At 41.8% G+C, this 11,552-nt stretch overlaps 1 protein-coding gene across 1 annotated transcript in view; it reads left to right on the top strand.

Annotated features, from left to right (window-relative positions):
• The first annotated feature begins 2,415 nt into the window (after window positions 1-2,415).
• The window catches only part of LOC124043733 (phosphatase and actin regulator 4B-like), a 50,471-nt gene continuing 41,334 nt past the window's right edge, over window positions 2,416-11,552 (top strand). Inside the window, exons 1-2 of the mRNA XM_046362638.1 lie at window positions 2,416-2,557; window positions 2,786-2,907. The gene's annotated coding sequence lies outside the window, so the exon portion shown is untranslated. The remainder of the gene's footprint in view (window positions 2,558-2,785; window positions 2,908-11,552) is intronic.

Below are 11,552 nucleotides of genomic sequence, written 5' to 3'. Positions count from 1 at the left end.
GAGTTGAGTAAATATCGTCGTGAGCACATACCACGATGCATTTTGGTCCGATCCTTGCTTACTCCGCTAACGCCTGGGGACCCTAAGCAACCGCTTATCGCTTATGCCTGGAGCCAGCCCTGTTTGTCCTGCTATCCAGCTGTAGCCAGTGATCAAATCCTCTGCAGCTAGCCTAGTCCCCCGAACATAGACATTTCTGCCTAGATTGTGGCCTAATCCATTCTACCCGCTGCATACTATTATTGTTAAAAGAATGTAGGAGGACTACTGGAATAAATCATGTCTCATAACATGCAAAGGCAACCTGTTTACAGCACAAGAAAACCTGACACAACCCACAACACATATCTGTCTCTTCACTATGTTCTGTTTTTCTAACACCTGGGAACCAGCTCATGTTTTGTTATGTTGGACAAAACATCCGGCTGCAGTATTCCATCAACACCTCAGAGTTCTGAAGAAAAAATAAATACAGTAGAGAGCCTAACTCTACTATACTGTACTTAAGCGTGTTGTTAGGCAGAGAGAGGCATGGCAATGTTATCAGAGGAAAGGGCACATGCTCATATCTAAGGAGGTTTAATACTGCCCAATGCCTGATTACTTTATAATGTCTCAATCTAAGAACAAGCATCAAGCTGGAATCAGATTTATAGACTTAAAAATGCTTCTTCCTTGAGGAAGTTACATGGAAAAGTTGTTGACAGGCAGCTCTGTACACATTATTTACAATGATTTAGTCAAGTGCATAACGGGTTTTCAAAATAACGGGTATTTAAAAAAATGTCCTCCATTCAGTTCTAGATGTAGAGAACCTATTAGAGAGTACCAACGGAGTACTAAATTAAATTTGATCAGATGTGCATATTGTAAAGGTTAAAATGTTAGCTTTCAGTATTCATCATTGCATTCCTTTGTCCAGCAAAAATGTATTATTTATTTTTAACCAAAGGAAAAACATGTTCTCTTATGATCTGTTTTCAATTCAGTGTCCTCACATAAACCTTCCAATAAGAAATATGGCATTTAGGCAAAAAATGTATATAAGTCGCTCTGGATAAGAGCGTCTGCTAAATGACTTAAATGTAAATGTAAATGTACATTAAATTGTGATTATGGAAACTGATGAGTTCTGTTTTACCAAAAGTTATTCCCCTGAAATCTATTATGGTCAATAAAAACAGTAGTGTATTTGTAATGTTCTGCCGCAGTTTCCAGCTGATCCAACCCTTTGTTTCATACTCTGTTAGTCCTTCCTTCCTGCCTTTCCTTCACATCACATCCCACTGGCACAAGATCATTCCTAGAGTATGACTATAACAATAAGAAGATAAGCAGAATGTTCAGGGGAAAGTAAATGATTTAGTACCATTCAGCCACTAGATGAGGCTGTATGTCCAATGTAAATTGAAGCTGGAGTTTGCATAGAGTTTACAGGCTTGAGCTATTCTGTAGCCTACTTGGTTTGATTCAATCCAATTTACCTTCAATCTAAAAATTATCTTCAGTATGATAAACTGACTTAATACATATTTGTTCTATTCGTGGCAACAATTTGGCTATTACAGTTGATATGACACGTTCTATATATTTGTTACATATGACACAAGAATACAATTGTTTGACATGAAGTAAGACTTATGCCTACACCTGCACACTCTTAGAAAAAGGGTTCAGACAGGTTCTGCAGTTGTCCCTGTAGGAGAACCCTTTTTTGGTTCAAGGCAGAACACATTTAGTAGCTCATATTGGTGGGAAACCACCCATACGTAGAATGTTCTACCTGATAAAAGCGTCTGCTAAATGGCATATATTATATTATTATTATTATATTGGTGAAAAGGTTCTACCTGATACCAAAAGGGGCTCTACCTAGCCCAAAAATGGTTCTACCTGGAACCAAAAATGTGTTCTCCTACAGGGACCCCCCCCAAAATAAGAGTGTAATACATCAAGAGCTTTGTCTTTTGCTAAAAAAAAAATCAATCTTGACTCATCAAAAGCTCTTAAAACACATTTATCTTTAGAGTTGTCCATGCTCCATGTGTGCTCAAGTTGCGCTGAAAGCTTATGAGACCAGTTACCAGCATATTATTATGGTCTTTAGTGATGATAAAAATATGAAAATATTGAATTAAACATCGCTCACATTGAAACCAAGAATACTGTATTTTAACAGTCAGCTGTAATGCGTTATTTCATTTAGGAACATCAATGATTTTAGATTACGGAAACAGTTAAAACAGTGCGCTTGGACCATTTTCCTTACAATGCTTGCTGGGTATTGAAGTCTTTTTAATCCAAGGCAGATTCGATTTGCGACTACCACACATAGTAGGTCATTGAGATGCTCACGGCTGCGGTTTTACACAAGAACTACTACTACCGAAATGCCCTCCAGGTTGTTTCCGGTCATTCCGGTAAAAAAAAAAGTTTCGATGGGGGCCTTGGAAAAAGTGTTTGGCGAGGAAATGGCTTAGCTATATTCTAGCTATATTAAATCGACTATAACCATTTTCCAAACAAGAGGAGGGCAATTCATGAGTCAGGAGAGAAGGTATGTGAGGTATGAAATAACATGGTGTATAAACAGAGATGGAATAATTCCCTGCAAAACACAATGAACGTGTTTTTAACTTGGCAATCACTGAGACAATTCCATTGCCATTGAAAATATAGATTTGTAATAACTTTTTCACAAATTACATTTTTTATTAGTATTTATTTTGTTTTTACCGGTTAAATCAGTGATTGTGTATTTTCCACCTTGGCTTGATCTCCATAGATTGCTCTGTTGGCGTTCAAGCACAATGGATGCGCGTGATGATGCTCTAGATGTTATCAGAGGGATGGAGCGGTGATGTTACACTGGGTAGCAATTAGCAAGTCTCTTTCTCCTACAAAGAGGTGAGCTACAGGCTGCTGTTTGTGATTTTTAGATATGTGGTGACTTTTTCCATCACTGTGGGTTGATTACAACTGCGTTGTCTATTCAATTCGTTTTTTTTGTTGCAAGAATGATAGGCTACAGTTGACGAAATAGCCAGTTGCTAAGTAGGTTAACCAGAACTGGCTACTTATGGTTTGAAAAAAAAAACGCTATAGCTATTTATACGGTTGGTTTCCTGAAGGTCCATCATTTGCCTACTGTTCAGCCATTAGCAACAGTTAGAAATGTTGCTGCGGCTTCCTTTGATATGCACAATAGGCTAAACTGAGTATATGAATAGGCTATGCCAACATGCGCAGTCAATCAGGAAAGCAAAGGCTAGCTTTTTCAAACAGAAATGTGCATCCTGTAGCTCTAACTCCCAAAAGTTTTGGGACACTGTAAAGTCCATGGAGAATAAGAGCATCTCTTATTCCTGCTTATTCCTGCAGCCAAAGGAAGTTTAACTACTGGGTGTAAATACTTACCAAGATGTATATCAGATTATTCTGCCCTGCTGGCTTCAGTACCAGTCAGTAGAGCACAGCCACCCTCAAGAAGATGGACACATACTTTGGCACATACTTACTAAATAATCCAACATTTGTAACATTTCTGAACACTCAGACATTTTTTTAGCACCAATAACAACTCTGCCCCCCTTAATTTTATGGGAAGCTCTCCTTCCATTCTTGGTTCAACAGAGGAATTAAATAATTTGGTCATCTCTATAGAGAAGGTGAACTACTTTCCTTTCAACAACTGGCATCTCATTTTCAGTTACCTAAACTAATTTCTTCAAGTACCTACAGGTTAGGCATTACATTGTAACAGGGAGGTAGGATTCAGCCCACCAGTAAACATATAACTGATGGCTGGGAAGGAAAGGGGTAAAAGGTTTAATTTCCTACATGTACTCTGGTCTTCAAGCTCTGTCGGGGAATGATGCACCTCTGAAAGCTTGCATGAAGTGTGGCATGATGACCTTGGTCTCATTTTTGAGGATGAGAAATGGGAAAAGCTCCTTTTAGATGCTCAGGGTCTTTCATTTAACATATGGCACAAGTTGATGCAATTAAATATTTTATATAGGGTCTACTTTACGCCAGAGAGACTGTATAAGATCAATTCTAAATATTCACAATTTTGTCCAAGGTGTAAAACGGGAGTGGGCACACTTATGCATATGTTTTTGTCCTGCCCTGAACTAAACAATTATTGGAAAGACATTATTCTGATCTTATCACAGGTCACTAATATAACGGTACCACTAGATCCTTTCCTTATTCTTCTTGGAGATGATTCTGTTCTACCAGTTAATATTTGTAGCAAAACCAGATTCATTAAATTGGCAGTTATTGCAGCCAATAAATGCACAGCTATTATATGGAAGAGTGACATTCCACCAAGCAAGCAGATGTGGCTAAAATAACTATCTTCCTATATTCCATCTGAAAAAATAACATACAATTTATATAATAAACCCTTTGAATTTACTGATGTCTTGGGGGACTTTCTGCAGTTTCTAGAGACGTCACCGTAGCTGCCTCATTACCACTTTCTTCATGAATGTATTATTATTTGTTTGTGTTGAATCATTTATTTTCTAGCATGGAATGTGAATGTCATTCTGTTTCTTTTTTTGTTGTTAAAGACTGTGTGGATATGGCAAGATACAAGTTCACCCTCTTGGAGACAGAGGAAGAGTGTCAGACCTCTGCTACATTGGCATCTATACCTCATATTAGCCCACCTAAAGCTTTGCTAGGTCTCATAAACAACCCTTTCATTAAAAACACTTTAAATAAATGGATTGAAGTCTGTAAACAAACAGAAGGGCTTAGATCTATATATGAACTAATACCTTTCTATAATAACCCCATTTTACCCAAAGCCCTGAGAAATGGTATTACATTTTCTTGTTTCAACAAAGGAATTAAATCATTTGGTAATCTCTATAGAGAAGGTGAACTACTTTCCTTTCAACAACTGGCATCTCATTTTCAGTTACCTAAACTAATTTACCTACAGGTTAGGCATTACATTGTAACTCATTTTCATGAATATGAATATTTTATCGTAAGATTATTTGACCGCTGCGCTATGCTAATTAGTGTAGTTGATGACAATTCTCCCGGATCCAGGATGGGTAGTTCCAAGAGGTCAGTGAAACTAATACCGGTAGAGGGGAGGGGGGTGCTCCTGTGTTGGTGAGGGAAGGATTTTGCGCGAGGTGCCCCCATGTAGCATGGTGTTTTGTGTAGGTGGAAGGAATAACGGGGCATTATCTGTGTCATATTTTGATGATTGTTAAGGTCTTGAAGTGAATTTGCCTGTCAGTGAAAAAGCTGTCTCGGTGCTCTTGCAGTGCTTGCCACATCCTATTGGAATGCATTGTAATGGGCCATTATAAGCAGAGCAGGATGCTTAACCCATCAGCTGGGCATGATTCAGTTATACCAAAGAGGAGACAGGTCTCTGACAAGCCACTTCAATAGCTCTCAGCCAGGGTTTCTGTTAGGAAAATGTTGCGCCAGACAACGTGACCGGACATTTTGAGAAATGTACCTGACACATTGTGTGCATTGTGTGCATAACCCAATTAGGGCGTCCACACACGGTTCTCAGAATGACATAAATCACATTTAGATTATGGTAATGCATTTTAACAGAAGATGCAACTTGTAATGAAGCAGCCAATAAAACGTCCTTTTCAAAAATTGGCCACAATGCAATTTGCGGGAAAACCCCATTTTAAACAGTACACCTGATAGCAGAGATGAAAATCTCTGTCAGAAACTTTGAAAGAGGGTGAATCTAAAGATACAACAACTCAGATGGCTTGCTAATATGAATGGGATTGTGGCTTTTGGCTTCTGGACCACAAAATAAAGTTGATACGAAAACCAATAGAATAGGAGAGAAATGGCATAGTGGTGGGTCCATTGGGGAAGTAAATGGAAATACATTTGCCCGAAATAAAATTATTTACTATACAGAAATAAATAAAATCATTCAAAATACTTCATCAGAAAGCATGACTTAGCCTGCGGAGTCGAGCATCATTAGCTTCTTGAAAAAAATAGCTGTGGAGGTACAAGTTCGTAGGCCTGTGCCTATTTGGGCATCGTGAGTGGCAATAGGCATAGCTGATTATTGAATTGCGGCTGTCAGTGAAAAGCATCTAAAATACTTGTGAAGATAATGTGTCTTTATTATCATTTAAAAGTTGAGACAAGAAGGGGAGGGGTGTGGCGACGATATAGGTGTCTCCCTCCAGAATGGTTTAGCTGTATCTTGCCAATTCTTCACATTCATTGTTTTATTGATTCTCCATTTTTACATATGTCACCATTAGTAAATGTTCCATTAATCCCCGTCATTTGGTTGTCACTCTAGCTAAGGAAGAAGCTAAATGTACGAGTGATTGGGGAGGTTGTACAGTGCATTCAGGAAGAATTCAGGCCCTTTCCCTTTTTCCACATTTTGTTAAGTTATAGCCTTATTTTAAAACAGCTTAAATAATTGTTTTTCCTCGTCAATCTACACACAATACCCCATAATGACAAAGTTAAAACAGATTTTTAGAATAAATAACAGAAGTACCTGTTCAGACCCTTTGCTATGAGACTCAAAATTGAGCTCAGGTGCATCCTGTTTCCATTAATCATCATTGAGATGCTTCTACAACTTGGAGTCCACCTGTGGTAAATTGAATTGATTGGACATGATTAGGAAAGGCACACACCTGTCTATTCAAGGTCCCACAGTTGACTGTGTATGTCAGAGCAAAAACCAAGCCACGAGGTAGAAAGAATTGTCCGTAGAGCTCCGAGACAGGATTATGGCGAGGCACAGATCTGGGGAAGGGTACCAAAAAAATGTCTGCAGCATTGAAGATCCCCAAGAACACAGTGGCCTCCATCATTCTTAAATGGAAGAAGTTTGGAACCACCAAGACTGTTCCTAGAGCTGGCCGCCCGGCCAAACTGAGCAATTGGGGGAGAAGGGCCTTGGTCAGGTAGATGACCAAGAACCCGATGGTCACTCTGACAGATCTCCAGAATTCCTCTGTGTAGATGGTTGTCCTTCTGGAAGATTATTTACATTTACATTTAAGGCATTTAGCAGACGCTCTTATCCAGAGCAACTTACAAATTGGTGCATTCACCTTATGACATCCAGTGGAACAGCCACTTTACAATAGTGCATCTAAATATTTTAAGGGGGGGGGGGTGAGAAGGATTACTTTATCCTATCCTAAGTATTCCTTAAAGAGGTGGGGTTTCAGGTGTCTCCGGAAGGTGGTGATTGACTCCGCTGTCCTGGCGTCGTGAGGGAGTTTGTTCCACCATTGGGGAGCCAGAGCAGCGAACAGTTTTGACTGGGCTGAGCGGGAACTGTACTTCCTCAATGGTAGGGAGGCGAGCAGGCCAGAGGTGGATGAACGCAGTGCCCTTATTTGGGTGTAGGGCCTGATCAGAGCCTGGAGGTACTGAGGTGCCGTTCCCCTCACAGCTCCGTAGGCAAGCACCATGGTCTTGTAGCGGATGCGAGCTTCAACTGGAAGCCAGTGGAGAGAGCGGAGGAGCGGGGTGACGTGAGAGAACTTGGGAAGGTTGAACACTAGACGAGCTGCGGCGTTCTGGATGAGTTGTAGGGGTTTAATGGCACAGGCAGGGAGCCCAGCCAACAGCGAGTTGCAGTAATCCAGACGGGAGATGACAAGTGCCTGGATTAGGACCTGCGCCGCTTCCTGTGTGAGGCAGGGTCGTACTCTGCGGATGTTGTAGAGCATGAACCTACAGGAACGGGCCACCGCCTCGATGTTAGTTGAGAACGACAGGGTGTTGTCCAGGATCACGCCAAGGTTCTTAGCGCTCTGGGAGGAGGACATAATGGAGTTGTCAACCGTGATGGCGAGATCATGGAACGGGCAGTCCTTCCCCGGGAGGAAGAGCAGCTCCGTCTTGCCGAAGTTCAGCTTGAGGTGGTGATCCGTAATCCACACTGATATGTCTGCCAGACATGCAGAGATGCGATTCGCCACCTGGTCATCAGAAGGGGGAAAGGAGAAGATTAATTGTGTGTCGTCTGCATAGCAATGATAGGAGAGACCATGTGAGGTTATGACAGAGCCAAGTGACTTGGTGTATAGCGAGAATAGGAGAGGGCCTAGAACAGAGCCCTGGGGGACACCAGTGGTGAGAGCGCGTGGTGAGGAGACAGATTCTCGCCACGCCACCTGGTAGGAGCGACCTGTCAGGTAGGACGCAATCCAAGCGTGGGCCGCGTCTCTGCAACACTCTTCCAGGCGGAAGCCACTCCTCAGTAAAAGGCACATGACGGCTCGCTTGGAGTTTGCCAAAAGGCAACTAAAGGACTGTCAGACCATGAGAAACAAGATCTTCTTGTCTGATGAAGCCAAGATTGAACTCAATGTTGAGCGTCTCATCTGGAGGAAACCTGGCACCATCCCTACGGTGAAGCATGGTGGTGGCAGCATCATGCTTTGGTGATGTTTTTCAGTGGCAGGGACTGGGAGATTAGTCAGGATTGACCGAAAGATTAACAGAGCAAAGTACAGAGAGATCTTTGATGAAAACCTGCTTGAGAGTGCTCAGGACCTCAGACTGGGGTGACAGTTCACCTTCCAACAGGACAACGACCCTAAGTGCACAGCCAAGACAACGCAGGAGTGGCTTCCGGGCAAGTCTCTGAAAGTACAGTAAAGAGCCCGGACTCAAACTCGATTGAATGTCTCTGGAGAGACCTGAAAATAGCTGTGCGGTGACTCTCCCCATCCAACCTGACCGAGCTTGAGAGGTTCTGCAGAGAAGAATGGAAAAACTCCCCAAATACAAGTGTGCCAAGCTTGTAGTGTAATACCCAAGAAGACTCTAGAAGACTCACGGCTGTAATTGCTTCAACAAAGTACTGAGTAAATGGTCTGAATATTTATGAATATTTATGTAAATGTTATCTTTTTTACATTTATTTTTAGTATGCTCATCTCTAGGAGACAGAACATGTCTCTTTCCTGAGCTATATGACAGCTGCGTGGTCCCATGGTGTTTATACTTGCGTACTATTGTTTGTACAGATCAAATCAAATCAAATTTGATTTGTCACATACACATGGTTAGCAGATGTTAATGTGAGTGTAGTGAAATGCTTGTGCTTCTAGTTCCGACAATGCAGAAACGTGGTACCTTTAGGCGTTTTGACATTTTTCTCAAGGATGAACCAAATTTTTGGAGGCCTACAATTTTTTTCTGAGGATTTGGCTGATTTCTTTAGATTTTTTTCCATGATGTCAAGCAAATAGGCACTGAGTTTGAAGGTAGGCCTTGAAATACATCCACATGTACACCTCCAATTGACTCAAATTATGTCAATTAGCCTATCAGAAGCTTCTAAAGCCATGACATAATTTTCTGGAATTTTCCAAGCTATTTAAAGGCACAGTCAATTTAGTTTATGTACAATCGCGGCCAAAAGTTTTCACTGACTCAAATATTAATTTCAACAAAGTTTGCTGCTTCAGTGTCTTTTTAGATATTTTTGTCAGATGTTACTATGGAATACTGAAGTATATTTTCAAGCATTTCATAAGTGTCAAAGGCTTTTATTGACAATTACATGAAGTTGATGCAAAGAGTCTATTTGCAGTATTGACCCTTCTTTTTCAAGACCTCTGCAATCCGCCCTGGCATCATGTCAATTAACTTCTGGCCCACATCCTGACTGATGGCAGCCTGTTCTTGCGTAATCAATGCTTTGAGTTTGTCAGAATTTGTGGGGTTTTGTTTGTCCGCCCGCCTCTTGAGGATTGACCACAAGTTCTCAATGGGATTAAGGTCTGGGGAGTTTCCTGGCCATGGACCCAAAATATTGCTATTTTGTTCCCCCGAGCTACTTAGTTATCACTTTTGCCTTATGACAAGGTGCTCCATCATGCTGGAAAATGCATTGTTTGTCACCAAACTGTTCCTGGATGGTTGGGAGAAGTTGCTCTCTGAGGATGTGTTGGTACCATGTCTGTGTTCACAATTCATGTCTGTGTTCTTCGACAAAATTGTGAGTGAGCCCACTCCCTTGGCTGAGAAGCAACTCCACACATGAATGGTCTCAGGATGCTTTACTGTTGGCATGACACAGGACTGATGGTAGCGCTCACCTTGTCTTCTCCGGACAAGCTTTTTTTCCGGATGCCCCAAACAATTGGAAAGGGGATTCATCAGAGAAAATGACTTTACCCCGGTCCTCAGCAGATCAATCCCTGTACCTTTTGAGAATATTAGTCTCTCCCTGATTTTTTTCCTGGAGAGAAGTGGTTTCTTTGCTGCTCTTCTTGACACCAGGCCATCCTCAAAGTCTTTGCCTCACTGTGCATGCAGATGCACTCACACCGGCCTGCTGCCATTACTGAGCAAGCTCTGTACTGGTGGTGCCCGATCCCACAGCTGAATCAACTTTAGGAGACGGTCCTGGTGTTTGCTGGACTTTTTTCAGTGCCCTTAAGCCTTCAAAACAATTGAACCGCTCTCCTTGAAGTTCTTTATGTCTGATAAATGGTTGATTTAGGTGCAATCTTACTGGCAGCAATATCCTTGCCTGTAAAACCCTTTTTGCGCAAAGCAATGATGACGGCACGTGTTTCCTTGCAGGTAACCATGGTTGACAGAGGAAGAACAATGATTCCAAGCACCACCCTCCTTTTTGAAGCTTCCAGTCTGTTATTCGAACTCAATCAGCATGACCGAGTGATCTCCAGCATTGTCCTCGTCAACACTCACACTTGTGTTTAACGAGAGAATCACTGACATGTCAGCTGGTCCTTTTGTGGCAGGGCTGAAATGTAGTGGAAATGTTTTTTGGGGGGATTCAGTTCATTTGCATGGCAAAGAGGGACTTGGAATTAATTGCAATTCATCTGATCACTCTTCACCTCATTCTGGAGTATATGCAAATTTCCATCATACAAACTGAGGCAGCAGACTTTGTGAAAATGTATATTTGTGTCATTCAACTTTTGGCCACGACTGTACACTTCTGACCCACTGGAATTGTGATACAGTGAATTCATGTTTTGGTTTACGTGAGGATCACAGAGATCAACAACCCAGATAGAAACATAACTGAGTACAGGATGAAAGTCCATGTATTTGGGAACAGCCCTTCACCAGCCGAAGCCATCTACTGCATGAGACGAGCAGCGCTACAGGGTGAGAAGGAACACGGGTCAGAACACAGGCAATATGTAGTTGAGGAACTTCTACGTCGATGATGGGCTGACATCAGTAGCTTCGGAAAAGCTGACCATGACTCCATTTTGTTGATCCCTGCCTACAGACAGAAACTAAAACAAGAGGCTCCCACGCTGAGGTCTATCCAACGCTGGTCCGACCAAGCTGATTCCACACTCCAAGACTGCTTCCATCACGTGGACTGGGATATGTTTCGTATTGCGTCAGATAACAACATTGAGGAATACGCTGATTCAGTGTGTGAGTTCATTAGAACGTGCGTTGAAGATGTCGTTCCCATAGCAACGATTAAAACATTCCCTAACCAGAAACCGTGGATTGATGGCAGCATTCGCGTGAAACTGAAAGCGCGA

Source organism: Oncorhynchus gorbuscha, linkage group LG09 (genome assembly GCF_021184085.1).
Source record: "Oncorhynchus gorbuscha isolate QuinsamMale2020 ecotype Even-year linkage group LG09, OgorEven_v1.0, whole genome shotgun sequence".
NCBI lineage: Eukaryota > Metazoa > Chordata > Actinopteri > Salmoniformes > Salmonidae > Oncorhynchus > Oncorhynchus gorbuscha.
This window is presented reverse-complemented; position numbering and strand designations above follow the sequence as displayed.